Consider the following 22,733-nt stretch of genomic DNA (forward strand, 5'->3'; position numbering starts at 1 on the left):
CCATGTGAAACAGATTTGGAAAATGTCAACTGCTACCCAAATATTACTTTACTTCAGCTATTTTCATTGCCTCCCTTTAATTTTAACCTTCATTGTCTGGAGTAGTTTTGAAGGAACCATCTGCCGTTCTTCCAGGGGCACCAACATATCATTTGTGTGGATATGGTTTGTCTCCACCTCAGGTAGAGGAAGAAAGCCTAATAATCTTTCGTGGGAAATTAGTTCTCACGTAAGCAATATGGCGACTGATTGTGGAGGACAGAGCTGGTTGGGGCCTTACACATGCCATCCTAGGTTTCCCTGGGAAACAGACTCTGAGAGGGGACTTTGTGAGCAGGGAGTTTACAGGGAATGTGAAAGGAGCAGATTGGATAGCAGAGGAAAAATTGGATAGCAGGCAAGGTTGCTCTGGAGCTGGCATGGCCCTTCAGAATTGCCCTCAATTGAGGCAAACGGCCAGGTCTTTGTGCCCCATATCAACTAGACATTGAATGTGAACTATCCCCAGGGTGGAGGTGTTGCCTTGGGTAAGGCAGGATGATTCCTGGGAAGACTCAGCTGTGAACCCAGCAGTACTGAGTGGCTTGGTCCTGAAGGGTCAGGGAGACCCGTCACAGCATCCTTGGCCAATGTACTTCTGGAGACTTCTGGAGACAGGGCGAGATGGGGAATGTTGACTTTTTCACCTTGTCTTGGATTTCTTTGGTGGACTGATTTCCTTTTTTTTTTTTTTTTTTAATGTTTATTTATTTTGAGAGAGAGAGAGAGAGAGTGAGAGTGCATGCGAGTAGGGGATGGGCAGAGAGAGAGAGAGAGAGAGAGAGAGAGAGAATCCCAAGCAGGCTCCATGCTGTCAGTGCAGAACCCAACACAGGGCTCAATCTCACGAACCTCGAGATCACAACCTGAGCTGAAATCAAGAGTTGGACGCTTAACTGACTGAGTCACCCAGGCGCTCCGGACAGATTCCTTTCGTAAGGAAAACGATGTCCACCCTCTTCATGAGTGAGGGGGCTTTCAACCCCCTTCCTGGTTCCCATTTCCAGGTGTAGACTGGACACTTTCAGGTATTTCAGCATCCCTTACTTTTAGTCCATCCCTACTTTCGGCTCCCACCACCCCCACAGAAGAGGGGCAGAAGCCAATATTGTAGAGGCCGGTTTTCCCTACGGGTGGACTCTCTGAGCCAACATGGCTGCCATCCCTAAAGCAGGGATGACTGGTCCTCAGCCTGTTCTCTCCTCACCTCTCGCCTCACTGATGCAAGTGTCTTCTAGAAGTGGGTCTGGCCCTCCCACTCCCACCTGGCCAGCTTCCCTCTCTGTGGCTGGGTGGGCCAGTCAGGTGACTTGTGCACCTATGAATTTCAGGGTGGAGCCGGAGGCCCCACGGCAGCCTCACCTCCAAGCTGCCTTCTCCAGCAGTTGACCAGATGTGTGTTAGAGATTGCCATGCAACTGACAAACTGTATTTTAATCCTTGTTTGACTAGTGACCTATGTATCTATTTTCCATAGTTTTTATTCATTTAACGAATATTTATGGAGCACATACTATGGGCCAGGCCTTGTGTGAAGTGCTGGGAGAGTGGAGTAAACAGCATAGGTAAAATCTCTTGCTTTTACAGACTTTGCACGTTCCGGGGCACAGAGAAACAACGAATAAATCAGCAAACAAATAAACAGACCGTGTCAGATCTTGGAAATTGCTGTCAAGGGAGAGAGGAGTGGCTGGGCAGGGTGGAGTGGGGCATGGTATAAGACCAATAGACCAAGTGGTTAGACCTTAATGCCCAGAAAGAGCCAAATGTGGCAGACGTGTTCCCGGCCGAGATAGCAGCCAGTACAAAGGCCCTGGGGTAGGAAACCATTTGGCACGTTTGAGGAATGAAAAGGTCCATGAACCTGCAGGGTTGTAAGCAAGAGGGAAGGGGCCGAACATGAGGCAGAGAGAGAGGCAGGGGCCACCTCATGAGGGCTTCAGACCGACTCAGAGTATTCCCCCACCAAGTACAATGCGTACCATCAGCGTGTGCAAATATTTGGGGCGGTACACGTGCACATATTGTTATGGGACTAACTATAAATTTATTTTGGAGTACATTAGTATATTGGAAAAATATAATTAGCACATCAAAACCACGGTTTCCCAGACGTTATTAGTCAGACGAAGCTAAATTGAAAAGTGATTCGATTTAGAGAGAATATTAAATTAATTACAATACAGGCGTTATGCAGATACAGCCCGAACCTCCAAAGTGGTGCTCGCACGACCGAAGTTTAAGAAAACACTGCTTGCTGGTTGGAAACAAGAGGGGGCCCCGTTCTCAGCTTCTAACACCTGCCCGCGCTGGGGGCTCAGAGTCAAGGGGCAGGGAAGCTATTGTGCTTAGCAGGGAAGGCCCACCCCTCCTGCCGATGCACCCTCACTGCACACAGTGGTCTCCACTGGGCAGCGGACCAGCCAGAGACTGGATTGCCCAGTTCATGTCAGCGTGAGATGAGGTGGCAGGACTGGCTCTCAGCCGCCGGGCGAGGGTGGGCACACGTGTTCCTTCCGGGCAGGGCTCTCTGCCCTTCCCAGCCCCTCAGCCTGGGTGGCCCGGCAGGAGGGAGCGGGCTCCACTCGCTGCCTGCGGGAGGGTGCCGATCCAAGCCAGAAGGGCCCCGGGACCCAGAATCGCCGTGTGAAAGAAGACCGCTCACTGACCAGGAAGGGTTACGTAAGGGAGAAAGAAGCCTCCTTTGTGTTGGGCCACTGGCGTTCCTGCTTTGTTGGTTGGTTACACAGGCTAGTTCGCCCATATCCGGGATCTCTGCCTTTTGGAGGCCCCCATCTTAAGGACGTAGCAACCATACGACACAGGAGATGCGATACCCTGCAAGAAAGCAAGGAGTGGGTTGGGAGTGGAACAGATGATGTCTTCGTACACGCAGAGGACGGTCTTGCAAGGGAGGGATGTGGTACAACATTCTGAGCGGGCCATTCACTGGGAGTTACAAGAAGGCAGCTTTCATCATAATTTGGAAGATGCTTGTGATCTAGGGCAGGACCAAGTGCCCTGCACAGTCACACTTGAAGGGTATGAAGCAGTCAAAGGAAGGCTAAGAGACTAAAGGGCAGGAAAACCACAGGGGGATTTGGCAGTGGCCGGAAGGGTGGTCCGAGGGCCTCCGTGGGTCCCCAACTCTTCCCCTGCAGTTCTGAGTCTCCCTCCTTTCCTGCCACTTGGTCAGGGAAGGGAGGAAGGCAGAGGGAGAGGGTTTGATGGGGAAACCCACCTGAACTGCCCTCTCTCCTGGAGCTCTGCCCCTAAGGCGCCTGACCCACAACACTGTGAGCCCAAAGGAACAGGCAAGGTGGGCTTGCCCATGGTGAGGACCCTGTCTCCCTAGATCACAGGCCCCACTGTTTTCTTCTGAAAAAAAATGTGACCCGAGCCAAGCCTGGGCCCAGGAGACACGGTGATGATGCACAACATCCATATTTGGTGACTTGGCTCCAGGGGCAGAGAATCCAGGGAGAGCAAGGGACGAGAAAGAGGCAGGCTTTGTGAGCCAGTGAAGGGTGGTGGTCCAGCCCTGGGAGTATAGCTCCGAGAGACCGGATCTCTACCCGGACGAGCCCGGCTGTCAGAAACAAGGCGGAGAGGCTTCAGAGGAGCTCTAAGTCAGGGACTCCCAGACACAAATGCCCTCAGATCCAGGTAGGCATGCACAAAGGAGTGAAGCGGGCCTAACGTAAAGCAAGAGGAACCAGCAAGGAGACAAAGCAAAATCAAAAGTCAAAAACAGGAAAGGAAGAGAAGAAAATAGAGAAGCCCACACCTGCAGGCCTTCCACTTGGCAATGAGAAGACAAAGACTCAGCGAAGGGCAGGTGTCCCTGGTGGTCACTCTGTGTTGAGGACGGTGTGAGGGCAGGAACTCAGGCTTCCTCTGTCCAGAGCGGGGCTCAGTCAGCAGAGGTGGGGTGCAGGGCAGAGCGAAGGCAAGAGGAAGGCAGCCACGGTCAATGAGAGAGCCCTGGAGGGCTGAGGATTTAGGAAGCTGGGACTTCGCACCGACTCTGCCCCCAACTCAGCAGCTTGGGTAGTAAGTATCCGGCACCTCTCTGGGTTATAAGGACAGTCGAGTGAGTGACAAAGACAGTTGAGTGGGTGGTCCCAAACATGCCTCCAACTCTGACATCATTCCTGGGGAGAAAAGCACAAGTCACCATTTAGACCCTCCTTCTCCCACCTATACCTTTGATCAGACCCTATGCCTTCAGAGTTTAACTTCTACGTATCTCCTGAGCCCTTCCTCTGCTTCTCACTCTCATGGCCCAGCTTTGGCAGAAACCTCATCCTTTTCCCCCCAGGTGACAGCAAGGGATTCCCGACCTGTCTCCTTCCTCCTTGCCCTTTCCTATCCCATCTGTCCTCAGCTGTCAAATGCTGCCTCAACAACGGAGTTAATTACACTGCACACATGCTTACAACCCTCTATGGCTCCCCGTTACATTCTGAAAGAAAACCCAGACTTAACACCGTACCTTGGGCCCTCAAGGAATGAGGCTTCATTTTTTTTTTCACCTCTCCAGCCCTCCTCCAGTATCCCCTGCCCCATCAGACTGATCGCTTGCCGTTCCATTAACACGTTCTGAAGCTTCACCCTTGCATGATTTGCATGTGCTGTTCCAGCTGCTTCAAACGCCCTTCCCCGTCTTGTATGCCAGGTAGTAGTGGGGCGGGACAGTCTAACCCAGTGTAGGCAATAAGGGGGTACATTGGTAGGGAGTTAAAGTCAGTAATAAACTAACTGAAATTTAGCCTTCTTTTTATTGTCATCTTGCACTAGCAAACATCAACAGGGATAAAATGCTTATCCTCACTCTGGCAGACCACTTTAAAGATCACACTCCCTTAGAGCACATGGAACATGAAAGCCTCCGTTATCCTTCCAAACTCAGCCTAGGTGTCACTGCACCAGTCGATTTCCTGACCCTTCCTCCCCAGCCCTTCACTCTGCACCCCGAGTGGTAACACTTCTCTCCTTTGGACCTATTGTTCGGTTTCACACTCTTACTCTGCTGCTCTTGTAATGTTACATTTCCCTTCTGTTTATGAGTCTGTCTCTCCCAGGAGACGCTGAATTCCTTGAAGACAGTGGCTATGATATATCTATGCATTCCTGAAGCTTAGCACAATGCCTCGGATATCCCGGGGGCTCGGAAAAGGGGTGATAAGTGAAGGCAAGAGTACAGCTTGCACTCTTCGAGCACTGATTAAGGCATGATGGGTTTCCAAGTCACAACCCAATTAAAAGCTCCAATTTATGTTTAGAATGTTGCTGCGGGTCAAGTCTTAACGTTCTGGCTGGAGCTCCTCTCCTTGCCAGGACACGACAGGAAGGTGTTTGGGTGGTATTGAAATGACTCACTGCCCCGGTGGCTTAACAGGATTACCGAGGGGCTCACACTGCTCAATGAAGCATGGTGGGAGCCCCAGCAGTGCCAGCCAGGTCAGAAGCCGAAGCTGTAATCTGTGTGACTGCTTCTCTGGTGCCTGGGGACAGAGGAAATTAAAAGCCACTGCAGCCCGCTAGCTGAGAAGAGAAAGGTTCAAAAGAAGCTCAGAGAGCGCCTCCCTTCCCTCACTGGATTGCATCCCCCTTTCTGTCCTCAAGATCCCAGAAGGACTTCCTGGAAGGGACTTTGGGTAAAATCTGGGTCAATCTCCCCATCGTGCAGATTGGGAAGCTAAGATCCAGAGAGAAGCATAAACTACCAAACGCCACACAGCTAATAAGTCACAGAATTGACAACTGAGTCTGCACATCTTCATTCCCTGTCCAATGAGCGAACATCAGGACCTGGAACCCAACAAGGAGGTGTAGTGCAGGGCGGGCAAGTTCGCACCTGGGTTTGTCTGTTGATCTGGTGTTCCTTTTTTAAAACACTGAAATCGGGGGCGCCTGGGTGGCTCAGTCAGTTAAGCGTCCGGCTTCGGCTCAGGGCATGATCTCATGGTTCCTGGGTTCAAGCCCCACATCCAGCTCTATGCTGACAACCCAGAGCCTGCCTGGAGTTTGCTTCGGATTCTATGTCTCCCTCTCCCTCTCTCTGCCTTTCCCCCACTTGCAATTGCTCTCTCTCTCTCTCTCGAAAATAAACATTAAAAAAAATTTTTTTTTAATAAAATAAAATGAAATTGAAACGGAAGTCACATAACATTAAATGAACCATTTTAAGGTCTACAATTCAGGGGCATTTAGTAGATTCACATTATAGTGCCACCATCACCTCTATCTAGTTCCAAGAAATGTTCAGCACCCCCCCCCAAAAAAAAACCCATACCTATTAAGCAGTCACTCCCCATTTCTGTCTCCTCCAGACTGGCAACCACCAGTCTCTTTTCTATCTCTATGGATTTGCCTTTTCTGGACATTTCATACAAGTGGAATCATAGAGTATGTTCCCCGTTGTGTCTAGCTTCTCTCACCCAGTTTAATGTGTTTGCGATCCAGCCACGTTGTACCATGAGTCAGCACTTTATTCCTTTTTTTAAAAAAAATTTTTTTTAATGTTTATTTATTTTTGAGACAGAGAGAGACAGAGCATGAACGGGGGAGGGTCAGAGAGAGGGAGACACAGAATCTGAAACAGACTCCAGGCTCCGAGCTGTCAGCACAGAGCCCGACGCGGGGCTCGAACTCACGGACCGCGAGATCATGACCTGAGCCGAAGTCGGCCGCTTAACCAACTGAGCCACCCAGGCACCCCATCCTTTTTATGGCCGGGTCATATTCCATTTGCGTGTGCATACCACATTTGTTCGATCGCCCTGGTTTTAACTAAGAGCCGGGTATAGGGTAATAACAAGTCCTTCAATTTAGTCATGCATCCTTCACACCACACTCTTTGAAGGCAGGCACAGAGCCAGGGCTCAGTAATGTCTACTGAACGGGCGTTTCTGCGTGCCTGCCGTGGTTAAAGCCATGTGAGGGCACCCACACAGATGGTCTGACAGTGCGATGTGGAAAGGACAATACACACAACACAGGAGAAATCTAGGCTGTGGTCCTAGCTCACCAAGCAACCAACCGAATGGCTTCAGACAGGTCCTCCCCTGCTCCGGGCTGTGGTTTCCTTACCCATAAGGCAAGGTAATGATGCCTGTCCAGCTGACCATTTGTCAGGGAAGCCTAAATGGGATCTGTGCAAGAGCTCAGTAAACAACTGCTCATTGTGTGAATTATCTCACTAAAGAAAAAAAAAAAAACACAGAAAAAACACCACCCACCCCCCCCAGCCACCTTCACCTTCCTGTAAGGATATGGTTATTGATAGCAAAGGGAGACATACCCACCCAAATTCTTTTAGGGAGTGATACGTATTTACTTGGAGAAAACACCTGCATGGGCACAGAAAGGGCCTGAATATGGGGACGGGGGGCGAACTCTCTTGAGGAGAACTGAGGGAATGCTTATTGCTGAGAGGAATGAGGCTGAGAAAGATAGACGGGAAAGGGTGTGAAGAGGGCAAAAGCTTGCCTAGTCTCTGATGAGACTCCTCTGTGAGACCTTCCATCTTCAGTAATGTTACCAAACTCACAAAGTCCCGGGTGCGAGGGGCTTTTGGTGAAGACCAGGGAAGGAACGGGGCTCTGCTCTTTGAATGCTTCAGGCAGAGCTGGTCGGCATGCTCAGATGACAGGGCACGGGGTAGAGCTGGGTGATACACCTGTGGGCACTCATGGAAACTGGGCTCTGAATTCAAGGCTCTCGCAAGGCTCAGCGCCAGAGTTTGGGTCAAGTTAAATCGGATCTCCAAGGGCCTCGGCTGCCATCTGCGTTGCACATAACAGGACCCTGCTATGAGGGCTGTGCCCATGGGCAGTGCCACTGACCAGGGCCACAGTGTCCTTGCTCCAAGAATACAGTGACTTTCACCCTCCTAGCTCCCGCAGCCCTCCCACTGCAACCACAGTCTAAGAACTGGGAGCTCAGCACTGGTTTGCTTTTGTTCCCAAACAATCGGTGGTTCAGGGGCCCTTACGTGGCAGTCACAAATGAACAACTTTTGCAAATAAAGCAGACCCCTAGAATGGTACCCGGGTAGAGTGTGCCCTCAAAAGTAGAGAGCTTCTGTGGTCACAGGTCTCTCCCGGGGCTTTGTCAACCTCTGCTCTCCTGCTCAGTGCCAGGCGACATGCTAGTTGCTGGCTTGGAGCCCCAAGCCAGTAAGATCAGTATGAGGCGAGAGTCCTGACTATCACGGTTGGCTTTGTACCTGGGAAAGCTGCTCCTCATAAGGGGGTCCGTACCCTTTGGCCAAGCCATCTCCCTTCTTGAATTTGATCCTAACGAAATCAACAAAAACACAAAGCTAAATATCCTAAGGTGTTCTTTACAAAATTACCCACCACGCTAAGCAGCGGGAGACATAAAATTGCAACAACAGGTAAAAGCAAGAAATGTATGGTGAATCGCCACAAAGGTATTTCTATGGCCATAAAATAAAGATTGGAGCAATATGGCGAGTGCTTATAATATTAAACAAAACACAGACTGTGAAAAGTCTTTGCGATACGATTGCAGCTGTATAAAAATGTGCACTGAATATGAACAAGAAGATTGAAGGGACTATGGAAAATAAAAAGTGTTGCATATGACAAAAGGACCATAGGTAACTTTTTCTTTAATATTATCTTTTATACTATCTTCTTAATATTTCGGTAGGTTCACACCTGTATTCTTAGCCAGCTGCTTATCTACATCTGCTTTCCCTACCCAGTTAGATCTCATACATCTGTCTCTATCAAGATATTTATGGTTCTGTTGTGCTGACTTGTTCCTACCTCACTTAGCATGCAGATCCTTCTGTAAGTGAATCCCACATGATATTGGGCAAGAAGTGACTAAATGATGATGTTCCAGACTGCTGTTGCTTGGATGATGTTTAATGATACTGTCACTGTGCTTGCAAAAGCAGGATCCATTTTCAGGTTGGACTCTGATCTGGAAGAGACTCTTGCCACCAAAAAGGCTTTAAAACCCTTCCTAGCAACCAACATGCACAGACCAGAGCTGCCACAGCTGCTGAATCCTGATCTTCAGCAGAGAAATGCGGCTCCAGCACCATCGGTGAACAATAGTGCCCCTGCATGGTACGTGAACAAGACAGAGTCCCTATGTGATCAGTGAGCCAGGTCGTGCTCTTGTGTGATCAGTGAGCCAGGCAGTGCTCCTGCGTGATCAGTGAGCCAGGCAGTGCTCCTGCGTGATCAGTGAGTCAGGCAGTGCTCCTGTGTGATCAGTGAGCCAGGCAGTGCTCCTATGTGATCAGTGAGCCAGGAAGTGCTCCTAAGTGATCAGTGAGTCAGGCAGTGCTCCTGCGTGATCAGTGAGCCAGGCAGTGCTCCTATGTGATCAGTGAGCCAGGCAATGCTCCTGCGTGATTAGTGAGCCAGGCAGTGCTCCTATGTGATCAGTGAGCCAGGCAGTGCTCCTATGTGATCAGTGAGCCAGGCAGTGCTCCTGCGTGATCAGTGAGTCAGGCAGTGCTCCTGCGTGATTAGTGAGCCAGGCAGTGCTCCCATGTGATCAGTGAGCCAGGCAGTGCTCCTATGTGATCAGTGAGCCAGGCAGTGCTCCTATGTGATCAGTGAGCCAGGAAGTGCTCCTAAGTGATCAGTGAGCCAGGAAGTGCTCCTATGTGATCAGTGAGCCAGGCAGTGCTCCTGCGTGATCAGTGAGCCAGGCAGTGCTCCAGTGTGATCAGTGAGCCAGGCAGTGCTCCTATGTGATCAGTGAGCCAGGCAGTGCTCCCATGTGATCAGTGAGCCAGGCAGTGCTCCCGCGTGATCAGTGAGCCAGGCAGTGCTCCCATGTGATCAGTGAGCCAGGCAGTGCTCCTGCGTGATCAGTGAGCCAGGCAGTGCTCCCATGTGATCAGTGAGCCAGGCAGTGCTCCTATGTGATCAGTGAGTCAGGCAGTGCTCCCATGTGATCAGTGAGCCAGGCAGTGCTCCTGCGTGATCAGTGAGCCAGGCAGTGCTCCAGTGTGATCAGTGAGCCAGGCAGTGCTCCTATGTGATCAGTGAGTCAGGCAGTGCTCCCATGTGATCAGTGAGCCAGGCAGTGCTCCTGCGTGATCAGTGAGCCAGGCAGTGCTCCCATGTGATCAGTGAGCCAGGCAGTGCTCCTATGTGATCAGTGAGTCAGGCAGTGCTCCTATGTGATCAGTGAGCCAGGCAGTGCTCCTGCGTGATCAGTGAGCCAGGCAGTGCTCCCGTGTGATCAGTGAGCCAGGCAGTGCTCCTATGTGATCAGTGAGCCAGGCAGTGCTCCCGTGTGATCAGTGAGCCAGGCAGTGCTCCTGCGTGATCAGTGAGCCAGGCAGTGCTCCAGTGTGATCAGTGAGCCAGGCAGTGCTCCTGCGTGATCAGTGAGTCAGGCAGTGCTCCCATGTGATCAGTGAGCCAGGCAGTGCTCCTGCGTGATCAGTGAGCCAGGCAGTGCTCCTATGTGATCAGTGAGCCAGGCAGTGCTCCTATGTGATCAGTGAGCCAGGCAGTGCTCCCGTGTGATCAGTGAGCCAGGCAGTGCTCCTGCGTGATCAGTGAGCCAGGCAGTGCTCCCGTGTGATCAGTGAGCCAGGCAGTGCTCCTATGTGATCAGTGAGCCAGGCAGTGCTCCCGTGTGATCAGTGAGCCAGGCAGTGCTCCTATGTGATCAGTGAGCCAGGCAGTGCTCCCATGTGATCAGTGAGCCAGGCAGTGCTCCTGCGTGATCAGTGAGCCAGGCAGTGCTCCCATGTGATCAGTGAGCCAGGCAGTGCTCCTGCGTGATCAGTGAGCCAGGCAGTGCTCCTGCGTGATCAGTGAGCCAGGCAGTGCTCCTATGTGATCAGTGAGTCAGGCAGTGCTCCTGCGTGATCAGTGAGCCAGGCAGTGCTCCCATGTGATCAGTGAGCCAGGCAGTGCTCCTGCGTGATCAGTGAGCCAGGCAGTGCTCCCATGTGATCAGTGAGCCAGGCAGTGCTCCTGCGTGATCAGTGAGCCAGGCAGTGCTCCTATGTGATCAGTGAGCCAGGCAGTGCTCCTGCGTGATCAGTGAGCCAGGCAGTGCTCCAGTGTGATCAGTGAGCAGCTGCAGCATTAGTGGAGCTCCAGTCCCAGGTTAAGCAAGCACAGACTAAGATTTCTCTGTGATCAGTCAGTAAAGATCTAGATCAGTGACAGGCATTTCAGTTCAGATCAGACCACAAGGAACCAGAAAAATATGGCCCATGGAGACTCTTTCTTTAGCCCTAGCAACCAATGTGGCAGATCCCCCTCAGAGCCTTCTTAATCTGGCACCTGAACTCAGAATACAGTGTCTGGATGATTCATTTCCTATAAGGTCATTCTGGGGATGGTACTTAAATCTAATTCCAGAGAGTGTGCTCAGGCATCCTTAGCACATTATCATAAAGTGCTGGGCTCAAGGACATCCATCAAGGATTGCTCTATAGACAGCTGGATCAGGTGAGGTCCATCTGACATCTAGAATCAGGTTCCCCATCCCAAGCAGGCAAGCCTGGGAGAGGAAATACTCCTAGAGAATTTTGTTTGGACAAGCTTGCATCTTTCTGAACGAGCTATGTGTACTGAAGGAGGAAAGTCCTTGATAATTATTTCCATAAAAGCATCACGGAGGAGAAGGAAACACAGGAAAATAGTAACATAGGCTGCTTTGGGGGAGGACAACAGGATGGCTGGGGAAAGGGTCAGAGGAAGACTTGTACTGCATTCCCTTTACACTTACCTATTTTTTTTTTTGAACTACTCATTACCAAACCAAATAATGGGTGAATGATGAATGGTTAGGTACAATTAAATAAAAAAAAAAACTCTACCAGGGAAATTTGCTCACGGCATTTCTCTGAATCGACGACTGAGCCTAGCAGATGATTTAAGTGCTGGTGGTAAAAATTAAAAGGTAGAGGAAGAGCCCTGCTTTGTGTCATAGGACCCTCCCCGTCATCCAGGTTTGTTGTTTGAAATTCACTTTTTAGAGTCGAGAAAGTATCTCACCATCAAATGCTCACATGTGCCCTTAAAAGGAAGCAATCAATTCATGCTCACCGCACACAAATTCAAAATGAACCCTGCCTACTGGAGGGTCAAGACAGCGGCCAGTTCCATGACTGGCACTGTATCTCTGTGGCCTCAGGGGTCTGCATCCACCTTGCGGAGTAAAGGAAAACTTGGTGGGAAGCTACTGAGATTCAGAGCATCAGCTGCTCTAGTTCAGACTCATGACCACCACGAGGCGGGAACCGGGCTCGAGGAGCAAGCTCAGGCCCCTTCATAGTCCTGCTTTGGAGCCTGTGTGGCCTGAGTGACGGGACCCCAGGGCCAGAGCCCCAAGGAGCTCCTTGGAGAACAGAGAGGAGACCACCTTGTCTGTTCTCAGGGTTGTGACAAGCACAGGTGTGAGACCAGCGGATGCCCAAAGAGGAGCAGGCTCTCGGAGAGGAGATGGCATCCCTGTGTCTTTGCCCTTTGACCCAGGGTCCTTTTTCATAACCTTCTGCCAAAAAGGACTGAAGACTGGGTTTCTTAACTGCATCTGAACAGAATGACTTTGTGTACAAAACGCGCCAACTCAAAAGGAGAAATGAACCAAAGCGGCTAGGCCTAATCGCCCCCGGGGGGGGAAATGGTCACTGGCTGTTCCCACAGCACCTGAAATCCTGGGGTCTAGCTGGGCCTCCAGAGACCCCGGGTGGGGAATATGAACCCCAGAGCTCTGTTTGGGGAAGGAGCACTTTCCAGGCAGTGAAGCCGGAAAAGGACGCCTCTCCCTCCGTTATTCCTGCAGGTGCTGTAACATCGTGTTGCCTGAATCACTGCGCTGGCCACAGCTCCCCGATGCTCAGAACTCCAGTGGCTCCTGGCCGTCTTTTACTAGAATCTCCTCTTCCCTCTGGCATCCAGGGCCTTCAAACTCTGCTGCTCACCCGTCTTCCGACCATAGCTCCCTCCTCCGCCAGCCTTACACACCTCCCATGCCCGCCCGCCTCTCCACCACCCAGGAAGCCCCTAGCTTTCCCACCATCCTGGGCTGGCTGGTGTCACCTGTCCCCCGGGAGCTACTTCCCCACCTTCCCAGCTCTCAGAGGTTGCTCTGTGAGCTCAGCCTTTCTTCACCCCACATGCCATCTCTCCATCTCTTTGACAAGACCCTTTCTTGTCCACTGCTCTGTGCATCTGGTCAAGAGCAAGCTCCCTCTCTTCCCCACCAGAAGAGCCTCTTCTCTGTGTTTCTGCCGTTTCCTCCTTTGCATTTTGTTCCTTGTGTGCTTCTCAGAGCCTGCCTTCGGGGTGGCGCCTCATGGCTGACACACAGGGCGTCACCTGTCAATACTGGCGGCCGACTCGAGGGACCAAGTTCGCGGTCACTAGGAGAGCACAGACTGGCTCCAGTTCTGCCACGTTTGTTCGAGGTGGAGAGCTGGGCTGGCTGACCTGTTTCCTTGCGACTCCAGGGTTTCATGTGTCTACGAGTCTCCAAATAGGCATAGCTAAAGGCCACCCTAAGCATCTTTTTCTGCTCCTATCATAATCTCAGGTTCAGGGAGATCCCGTAGCGATCAATGCTTTAAATCAGCCCTCACGGCACACTGTGGCAAGGCACTCCTTCCAGGAGCTGACTAATGCTGACAGTCTGTTCTGTTGTTGCTTTCTGGGCAGGCTGTGTTTTTCCTCTGGCCCTCCTGTATCTCTGAGGCCCTCTGGCCTGCTGGGCAGAGGTAAGGTGTTCTGAAGGGAGTCGCCCTTCTCCTAGGAGTGTCCCAGAGTCTCGTGCCCTCCGGTGGGGACGTGAAAAAGGCCCCACACAAGGCTTCCTCCTCCCCACTGTCTCGGATCCTGCCTTTCTGCACAGGACAGGGCCCGGCCTGGGCGTTCTGCGGTCACAAGGAGGAGGAGACAGACGAGGGTGCAGCAGTAGGGAAAGAGGGCAAAGAGGGATCCCTTTACTCAAGCATCCTTCAGGGAAAAGAGACAGATTTCGCCTTGAGCCTGCTTTCTGGGTAATTCGGCATCAAACAGCAACGAGGCCTGGGATCTGGCCAAGTCTTTGTTTTGTTTTGTTTTTTTCCTTTCCTCCAATCAGCCCAGGGCAGGGGGGAGTGGGAGGACATGGAGGGGGTGGGGGCCACACGCACCGGGGGCTGCGAGGGAATGCTGAGCCCGCAGAAGTGGCCCATTGAGAGCCCCGGCTCCCAGCGCAGGGGCGGGTGGCACCCCCAACCCCTACCGCCACAAGGGCAGCTCTGTCCTGTGGGCACAGGGCTCCGTCCCAGCCCCACTGGCTCACAGAGAACAACATTTCCTTATAAGGCCCCGACCGCCTTGCCAAGGCTGGACGCTCCGACAGACTGTAGCTTTCCATTCTCCTCGGCCGGCTCCAGTGCAGGCCTTGAATGTAGCCCTTGTTGTCAGGCCCCTCCTTCCCTCCTCGGCCCCCACCCCACCCACCTCCGTGGCCTGCCAGAGCCAGTCCCACCAAACGGGATAAACAGCCCCAAGGCCTCTCCCACGCAGGGCCTGCCTCAGCTCAGGCCTGCTGGAGGCAGCACAGGGTAGCAGACGGAGCAACCGGACAGACGCAGGCCTTGGTCGGCCCCGCAGTTCCCTCACCCCGGCGTGTGGCTAAAGCCAAGGTCCTGACTTCGGTGAGCCTGTTTCCTCATCTGGAAAACAGAGATGCTAACTGCCACAGGGTCTAAATTCTTTGCATTGCATTCAAAGCCCTGCCCAGCCAGACTGCCTTCCAGCTTCACCTCTGCTACCCCAGGGCCAGGCCCTCCGGACTCCTCCCCTACCCCTGCTGCGCGCCATGTTTTCTCAGGAGGTCAGAGCTTGGTGCACAGGGAATGACCCCAGTCCTCCTTCCCCAGGAAAAGCGAGTCGTGTCTTTCTCTCCTCTCTCAGCGTTCGCGTGCACCTCTCTCAGAGCCTTTCTGTTTGGCAATTACCGTACTCGTGTACCTGCCTTTTCCTTTATGGATGATGAGCACCTCGAGGCTGAAAAGGTCTCCTCTTCGTCTTTGTATTCCTGAGCTCTGCCTTGAACCAGGCACCTGATCGGTGCTGCAGGCCAGATCGTTGGGTAAACACCTGAATGCCCGGTGTTGGGCAAGCTCGAAAGAGACAACGGATGCGCAAGTACTTTGTAAACTAGAAAGGACAGTGCACCTGTATCATGTACGTCCACCCCAAACTCTCCTCTTTATTATGCCATCACAACCCTTTTCCCTGTCTACCTCATTCCGCATCATGAATTCCGTGCTCACTGCAACTCCTCAGGGACTTGACATCTGTCACTACGACGGTACTGCTCTTTCGGTGCCAGTGTCAGGGCTAAAAGGGCCTTCGGAAATTATCCAATGGTTTCTACACTGACATCCGTGCCGAAGTCACCAGGCCACACGAATGGATTGAATGAAGGGGCTCCGAGCCCTCAGCCCCACCTCTTCCACCATTTATACAGGTGAGGTCCCCGTAGCTTTCTCAGAAAAAAAGTATCCAGGGGCTTTTGTGCACTGATTAATCCAATCTCAACATTTGACAGCTGAGGAAACTGGGCTCCTTAAAAGGAAAGTCGCTTTCCTGACCCTCAACTGAGCCACATGCATGATCAAGACCACACCTGGAGTCCCTCTTGTCCACCAAAGCCCTTGCCCCTGCATCACTGCCTACTTAGGGCAGACAGATGATGGAGGAAGCTGCAAATCTTGTTAAGCAGAGTTCTTATAAGTCTGGGACGTGTCAAGTTCCAAATAAAGAACTTCAGTCTGAACCAGAACAAATCTTTCTGAAATGGGGATTCTGCAAATTGTCGGGTCAGTGATTTGCAAGCACAGCAGAGTTAAGTACTGTAGTGAGACTCTATTCCCCCATGATCTTAGCAACAATTTTAAAGAGAAAAATCTTATCCCAGGATGAAATACCCTGTTCTCCTTCCACACACTCAATTTCTCAGAAATGATGTTTGTAGAACGAAGCCCACAGTTGATCACAAACTGTGTTCTAACACCGTTTGACACAGAGCCAAATTCAGGATTTAAGGTGGATCTGCCCTGGGCTCATCCAAGAGGATGAGCCTCTATATATGAGCCTCGCTATAATGAGGTTCCTCCTAGAAGATGCCTAAGGGTAGACGCTGCCAGGAGCAAGGGGTAGAAGGAATACTGGGCCAGGAGACAGGAAACCAAGCTCTGTTCCCAACTGTACTTAGTACAAAACCTAGAGCAAGCCAGCTGCTTCCATAGGTCTTAGTTTTCTCACTACAAAATGAGACTCATGATGCCTCCAAGATCATTTCCAAAGGCAGTGAGGATTAGATCAATTAAGATTATGAATATGAAAGTGCTTTATGAGGGGTGCCTGGGTAGCTCAGTCGGCTAAGCATCTGACTTCGGCTCAGGTTATGATCTTGCAGTTCGTGAGTTCGAGCCCCACGTCAGGCTGTGCTGACAGCTCAGAGTCCGGAGCCTGCTTCAGATTCTGTGTCTCGCTCTGTCTCTCTGCCCCTCCTCTGCTTGTGCTCTGTCTGTCTGTCTCTCTCTCAAAAATAAATAAACATCAAAAAAAAAAACCCAGAAAGTGCTTTATGAATGATAGCAACAGAAAAAACCTACGTGCCTAAATAAGGGCCAGTTGTTAATAAGCAGCGGTTCTCCCCTTGGGGTGGTTCTTATGTGTAGAGAAGAGAATAAAAACTTCCTTTTCCAGGATCCTGTTATGTTTGTTCCATCTCCCCCCCCCCGCCTCCCCCCCCTCCCCCCCCCCCCCAGCTCCCTCAGAGGCATGGCAGGTACAGTATTGCAGATCACTTTCCAGGAAATCAAGAGAGAGGTGGGGCTGTTCCTGCTAAGAAGTTGCTTCAAGAATCTGGAAAGCACACAAAGGGAGCCATTCTCTCACCCTGTATTCCCCTCCCCTTTCGTTCCCGGTACAAAGAGAAGGGGTTTGCAGAGTCTAGGCTCTGGGCAAACCCTGGCTGAATTGAAGAAGTCGTTTCTCTTCTCTGAGCCTCCACTCTCTGAGCCTTGCCTACCTCCAGTAGGTAAAATGAAGAGGTTGGATAGAATGAGACACTTTTGAAAGTGAAAAAAGTGCATTATCAATAATTATACCAGGATTACCACAGCAAATAGGACTACCCCAGGCAAACTGGGTATATGGCTATTTTATTAAGCCTTGCTTCAACTTGCAGTATTATTGGGAAAACACGTGCCCTTGAGAAAAAGCAATTTCGGTTCCCTTGGTGTTGTCTCGGCTACATTGAACTTCCGACTAGTTCTACAGCTTGTTTTTACATTGTTCTCAGTCACCAAGGGCAAACTCAGTATTACTATATCCTTTATCTCCATGCACCAGCCTTATGAGACAAGCATGCAAAGACGTCAATCCCACTTTTAAAAAGAGCCCTAGAGAAAGTCAAGGATTTACTCAAGGTTATGGGGCAAAGGGAGGCACAGCTGAGTCCTGGACTCTGAGCCCTGTACTTGTCCCACTGGGCCAGGTTAACAAAGAGGATGGTTAATTTGCAAACACAGACTGGCTTCAGGTTGGCCACCTTCCATCCAAAAAGTTCCTTCTCTATCCATAACAATGATGCTCAAAGCGCAGCAAAAATTTTAGAACACCCCTCCCCCAATACCCTAAAGCTTGAGGTTGACCAGGGTCTTAAAGAATCAGCTACATCTACAAATGAGAATTCCAAAACCCAGAGAGAATAGGTTGCTGAGATTACCCATCGAGACCCACATCCGAGTGGAATTTAGATCCCTAAACCCCTCCTTTAGCATTCTTTAAACACTAACTAAACACAAATATACTTAGGGAAGTAAACATAACTTACCTCCCTTCACTGCCTTTCAGAAACTCATGAATCCCCTTTGGATTTTCTAATGTTGAGGAGTCCCTAGTCCCTAGCTATCCCTTCGCCCCTCCAACTTGAAGAAGTGAGAGTTAAGAATATTTAAGTCTCGGGCATTGCACTAGCTACGTCTTATTTCTCTTCTTTGCAGGTAAGAGCAAATGAAATGAAGCTTTCTCATGGGCAAAGTTTCCATAATTCAAATTGTTTACCAGAGTCCTGAGGGCAAAACCAAAGGGAACTTGCCATGCAGGAACGAGTGCCTGGAAAATGAATAAGCACCGTTGGGTTTGAATTCCAGTTTAGCTCCTACTTTGCAGCACTACCTTGACCAAGTTATTTCCCCTCCCCGGGCCTCAGTTCTTCAGCTGTGAAATAAAAGAGTTTTAGGTAATGTCTAAACATTCTTCCAGCTCTAGCAAGCTATGAGTCCCCAAACCGTAAAGGTAGATGCTTTTGAGTAGAGGGCTGATCAAATTCTTTTCTGTCCATTAGCCTCGCAGGAGTCACTGCACAGGAGAGGTTTTGTCATCACTTGCTGGTGGGTATTTCCTGTCCCTTTGACCTCTGCCCCTTTCCCTCAGTGCTGATTAGCACAAGTAACTACTTGTGCCAGCTAAAAGAGGCAAAGGGGCAGATAACCCTCTCCAGTACAAACCAGGGGTATTCAGTTTAAATCAGAGGCATTAGCCAAGTTGCCTAATTGGTGGAGTCCTCATAAATTAATACAGCTCTGGCAAACTTTGCTCCAGCCTGATCATTTATTTCCTAATTTATTACCTGTGTTGAGATCATCGCTGCATATATTTCTCTGAGGAGCTGTAACCACAAGGCAAAATAATGACTCCATGACATTCACTGATGTCCCTGTTTGAGTCCAAATGTCCCTGAAGATGGAGGAAATTTTCCAAGAGACAAGGCGTGTTTCTAATACTGAGAAGCAACGACAACACAGCTTGTGATTCTGAGCTGAAGGTTCAGAGCCAGGATGCCCATGCTGTCAGTCTTCCTTTTAAGTGGGAGGTGAAGCTGGTTGGAGTCAACTTCTGTGTTTCTACTTGCCTGGCACCTGCTCTCTTTCTTCTCTTACAGAAAGTTCTCATTCAGTGGGAAACCCATCCCGTGTATTCTGCACAAGACACTCTTCCCACATAGCTAAAGAGGCAAACATATGTCCCAGGACTTGTCTCCATGTCCCAGGAAGATGAAGACCACCATAAAGGTAAATATGACACAAAAGCAAGTCAATGTAATGTCTCACCATGACTTTTCTGCTTCCAAGGCAGATGGTTATTTTCCCGCAGTTGGGTTTACTTAGCTGACAGAATGTAAGTCTTACAGATGACTATTCTGCCCATATATGGAGGGAGCTGGAGAGATGGAAACCTGATGATATTTTCTGAGCCCCTAGATAAAAGCAAGCCTAAAGAAAGAATACTCATAAGCTTTTCAATTACTAAAATAATAATCTCCCTCTTTGCTTTAGGCTGGTTTGAGGTAGGTTTCTATAATTTTCAACCCAAAAGAATCCTGACTCATGTCAGGTTTGTATTAAATTCTGCATAGAACCTTTTACTCTCAGAGATGGAAGAACTTCCAACGTGTTCAAGTCGGTCTTATACACAGACTGAAAGAATTGGCTCAAGGCTCCCCAAAAAGTAACAGGGTTAGACACCAGATCTCTGAACTAGTCTAAAATGCCCCTCAGAGGTCACTGAACCCAAACTACACATTGATTCAATTCTACAGTGTGAAACGCAGAAAAGAATGTCAACCTCAAGCATCATCCTTTCCAAGAGCTTTAGGGAGGAAATAGTGCTGAGTCTCCCCAAAATGTTCTGATCCTACATTTGTGTCATCCTTCTATTTTTCATAGTGCTTTTATTGCTATTACAGTTCTAGATTGAAATGCCTCTCTTAAAAGTGCATCCACTGGTTACTTACAAATTGTATGAACATGGACAGGTTACTTATAGTGCTGTGCATCTGTTTCTCCATCTCTGAAATGGAGGTACAAAGTAGTAATACAAAATAGTGCTCACTTCATAGATCTAGTGTAAGCATTGGCAAAATTCAAGTAAAGCCTTTAGCCCAATGGCTGGCACACAGCACTCAATAATTATGACTATTACTATTAGCTTATGATTTTTGCAACAACACTAAGAGACCAGAGAGCTTATGTATAAGAAAGTCAATGACCAGAGAACATAAAGGACATGCCTAAGGGCAACACAGTAGTTACTGGAAGAACTGAAACCAAGTCCCAACCCATACGATTCTTACTTTGAACTGTATTCTACAAACCAGTTGGTCAGTTCAGACTGTACTCACTTGTTCATACATCCATAGATTCTTCTATCATTATTTCACATACCCATGAATTCAGTAAATATTTCCCGAGAACCAGAGTTTCTTTCCAGTCCTACCGTCTGTCATTTAGAGATCTGGATTCCAGTCCCAGTCTACTAATTTACTACTGAAGTCAAGGGCAAGGGACTTTTGGTCTTTGGGCACCAATTTCCTCAAGAGACTGGCCAAGATATTTCTCAAGCTCCCTCCATAGCAGGCTCCTATTTGCAGTCCTGAGTACTACCTGCTTAGACGATCCAAAGATGTGATGATCATGGTGCTTGCCTAGAGGGGCCCATGGCCAGGTGGGAAAGACACAAACTATGTACACTTTCTCTACCAATGCTGGAGTACAACACATGTACCTTAAACAATATTTCTTTTTTTCCTTTTTTTTTTAAAGTTTATTTATTTTCGAGAGAGGAAGAGAGTGAGAGCAAGCAGGAGAGGGGCAGAGAAAGAGGGAGAGAGAGAATCCTGAGTAGGCTCCATGCTGTCAGCATGGAGCCTGATGTGGGGCTCAATCCCACGAACCGTGAGATCGTGACTTGAGCTGAAATCAAGAGCTGGACACTTAAAACAACTGAGCCACCAAGACACACCCAAAAAATATTTCTTAAATAAATCTGAAGTGGTTCCCACATGCCAGGGTTGACAGGAAAGTTGATTTCTGACATATTCTGGGAAGCCCTCTCCCCTCCCATAGACAGATGACCATTTATAAGAACTTCAAACAGCATTGCACACTGGTGGCCCTTGGGCCCAGTGAAGACTTTGCAAGTGTTTTGTTTGGCCCACAGTCAATTTGTTTTGTGTGTGTGTGTGTGTGTGTGTGTGTGTGTGTGTGTGTGTGTGTTTTATTAAGTCAACTTTTAACAGCTGGGAAGTTTGTCATTAAAATGTAGGCTTCTCTTGAAAAAGCATAAGATCTAGCAACACTGAACTGGAATCTTTACAACAGCAACTGACATCTTAGAGCTTTACTCTTTTAGAGGGGATACATCTCTCTCTAATTAGAGGTGAATGTTTGGCTTTAACTTTAGCCAAGCTGTATGAATTCAAGGAAAATGTCCATCAAGGCTTTCCTACCGTGTGAATCTTAAAATGTTTATGGGGGAGGCTGAGAGGAGAACTGAATGTTTTATAATAACCTGAATATATATATTCAATATGTACTTACAGATGTTAACTTCCTTTCCTCTAGGGGCACTTGAGTTGGTGATTCTGGGTCTTACTGTGATTTACTGATAACCTGGCTCTCTGAAGAAAAAAGTTCCGATTTGCAGAGCTTGCCAACTCCATGTGTGAGTACCCCCACCATGGCCAAATGCAAGGACGATCTCACAACTGGCTCGCAACATTTCCGAAATTTTAGCAATTGGCTCTTGTGAGCCAGTATAAGCACACTTAGCACACCAGCACTATCTAATTCTGGAACATGGGAATATGAAAATGTTCTTACTTTCCTTTCACTATGAACTCTCTGGAGGAGTCTGAAGAAATACAAAATATAAGCCATGCCTGCCCTCAGGGGAATTTTGGTCTAGGTCAGGAGATAAAGCTAACACCTTTGAAACAATTAGAGAGTTTCTCAGGAAGAATCAGTGCCTTCTCCAACATCTCTGCTTCAGTGTCCAATAAGAGTATCAAAGCCATTACATCCAAAATAGGTTTCTTGGATTTCCTCCCAAAGCTGTGTTGCGTTTCGCCTTCTCCTCATTTCAAGAAATAACCTTCCACCCACTTCTCAGGCTAAAAGATAAGAAGTCACCCTTGATTTCCTTCCTACTTCTCAATCCCCTTGTCCAATCCAGACACAAGTCTTGTATACCCACTTCCAACATTAATCTTAAGCCATCCACTTCCCTGCATCCCACAGCAATAACCCTTGTCCAGTCCCATGTTTACACCTTTCCCACCTCTAGGGCTTTGAAGTTCTTCACCCTCCCCACCATCCACCTGGGCCGGCTATGTCTTCCCTCCGTGCCTCAGCATTCCCCCTGGTTAGCTCCTTCTCATTCTTCAGAGGGCTGTTTATATGTCATCACCTTACAGAAATCTTCTCTGCCTGTCCCATCCTATCTAAAGTAGCTCTCCCCACCTGACCGCTAATTCCCCAATCCATTAACCTATAGACTAGCACAAACTTTGTTTACTTGTTTATGGCCTTCCCCTTCTCCCCACACACTCCTATTCTCTGAGGATAGGAGCCTTTTATGCCTCGTTCTTACTTTGGTCTTCTGCTTAGCACAGTGCTTGACACATAGTAGGCATTAAATAGATATTTAAATGAATGAGTGAAGAAGCAAATGAATGAATGATAAAGGAGAGGTGAGAAGATCTGACATTCCAACGTTTCCTTTTGGCTCCAACATTTTAGGTGTCAGCGGATTTAAGAGTGTAATTTTATATACCTTCTGATGTGGGTCCAGCTCTTAAACCAGAGCAGGAGTTAGTGGGAAAGC

At 49.3% G+C, this 22,733-nt stretch overlaps 2 long non-coding RNA genes across 2 annotated transcripts; one reads left to right on the forward strand and one right to left on the reverse strand.

Annotated features, from left to right (window-relative positions):
- Positions 1–2,717: 2,717 nt before the first annotated feature.
- LOC131512318 (uncharacterized) lies at positions 2,718–4,253 on the reverse strand. The gene is made up of 2 exons (XR_009262088.1): positions 3,827–4,253; positions 2,718–2,877 (listed from the first exon to the last, which is right to left on the reverse strand). It is a non-coding gene; the product is annotated as an uncharacterized LOC131512318 (long non-coding RNA).
- A 10,316-nt stretch (positions 4,254–14,569) lies between these two features.
- On the forward strand, positions 14,570–21,774 carry LOC131511395 (uncharacterized). The gene is made up of 3 exons (XR_009261502.1): positions 14,570–15,525; positions 19,012–19,141; positions 21,473–21,774. It is a non-coding gene; the product is annotated as an uncharacterized LOC131511395 (long non-coding RNA).
- Positions 21,775–22,733: the final 959 nt, after the last annotated feature.

This window comes from Neofelis nebulosa, chromosome 5, assembly GCF_028018385.1.
Source record: "Neofelis nebulosa isolate mNeoNeb1 chromosome 5, mNeoNeb1.pri, whole genome shotgun sequence".
In the NCBI taxonomy this organism is placed as follows: Eukaryota; Metazoa; Chordata; class Mammalia; order Carnivora; family Felidae; genus Neofelis; species Neofelis nebulosa.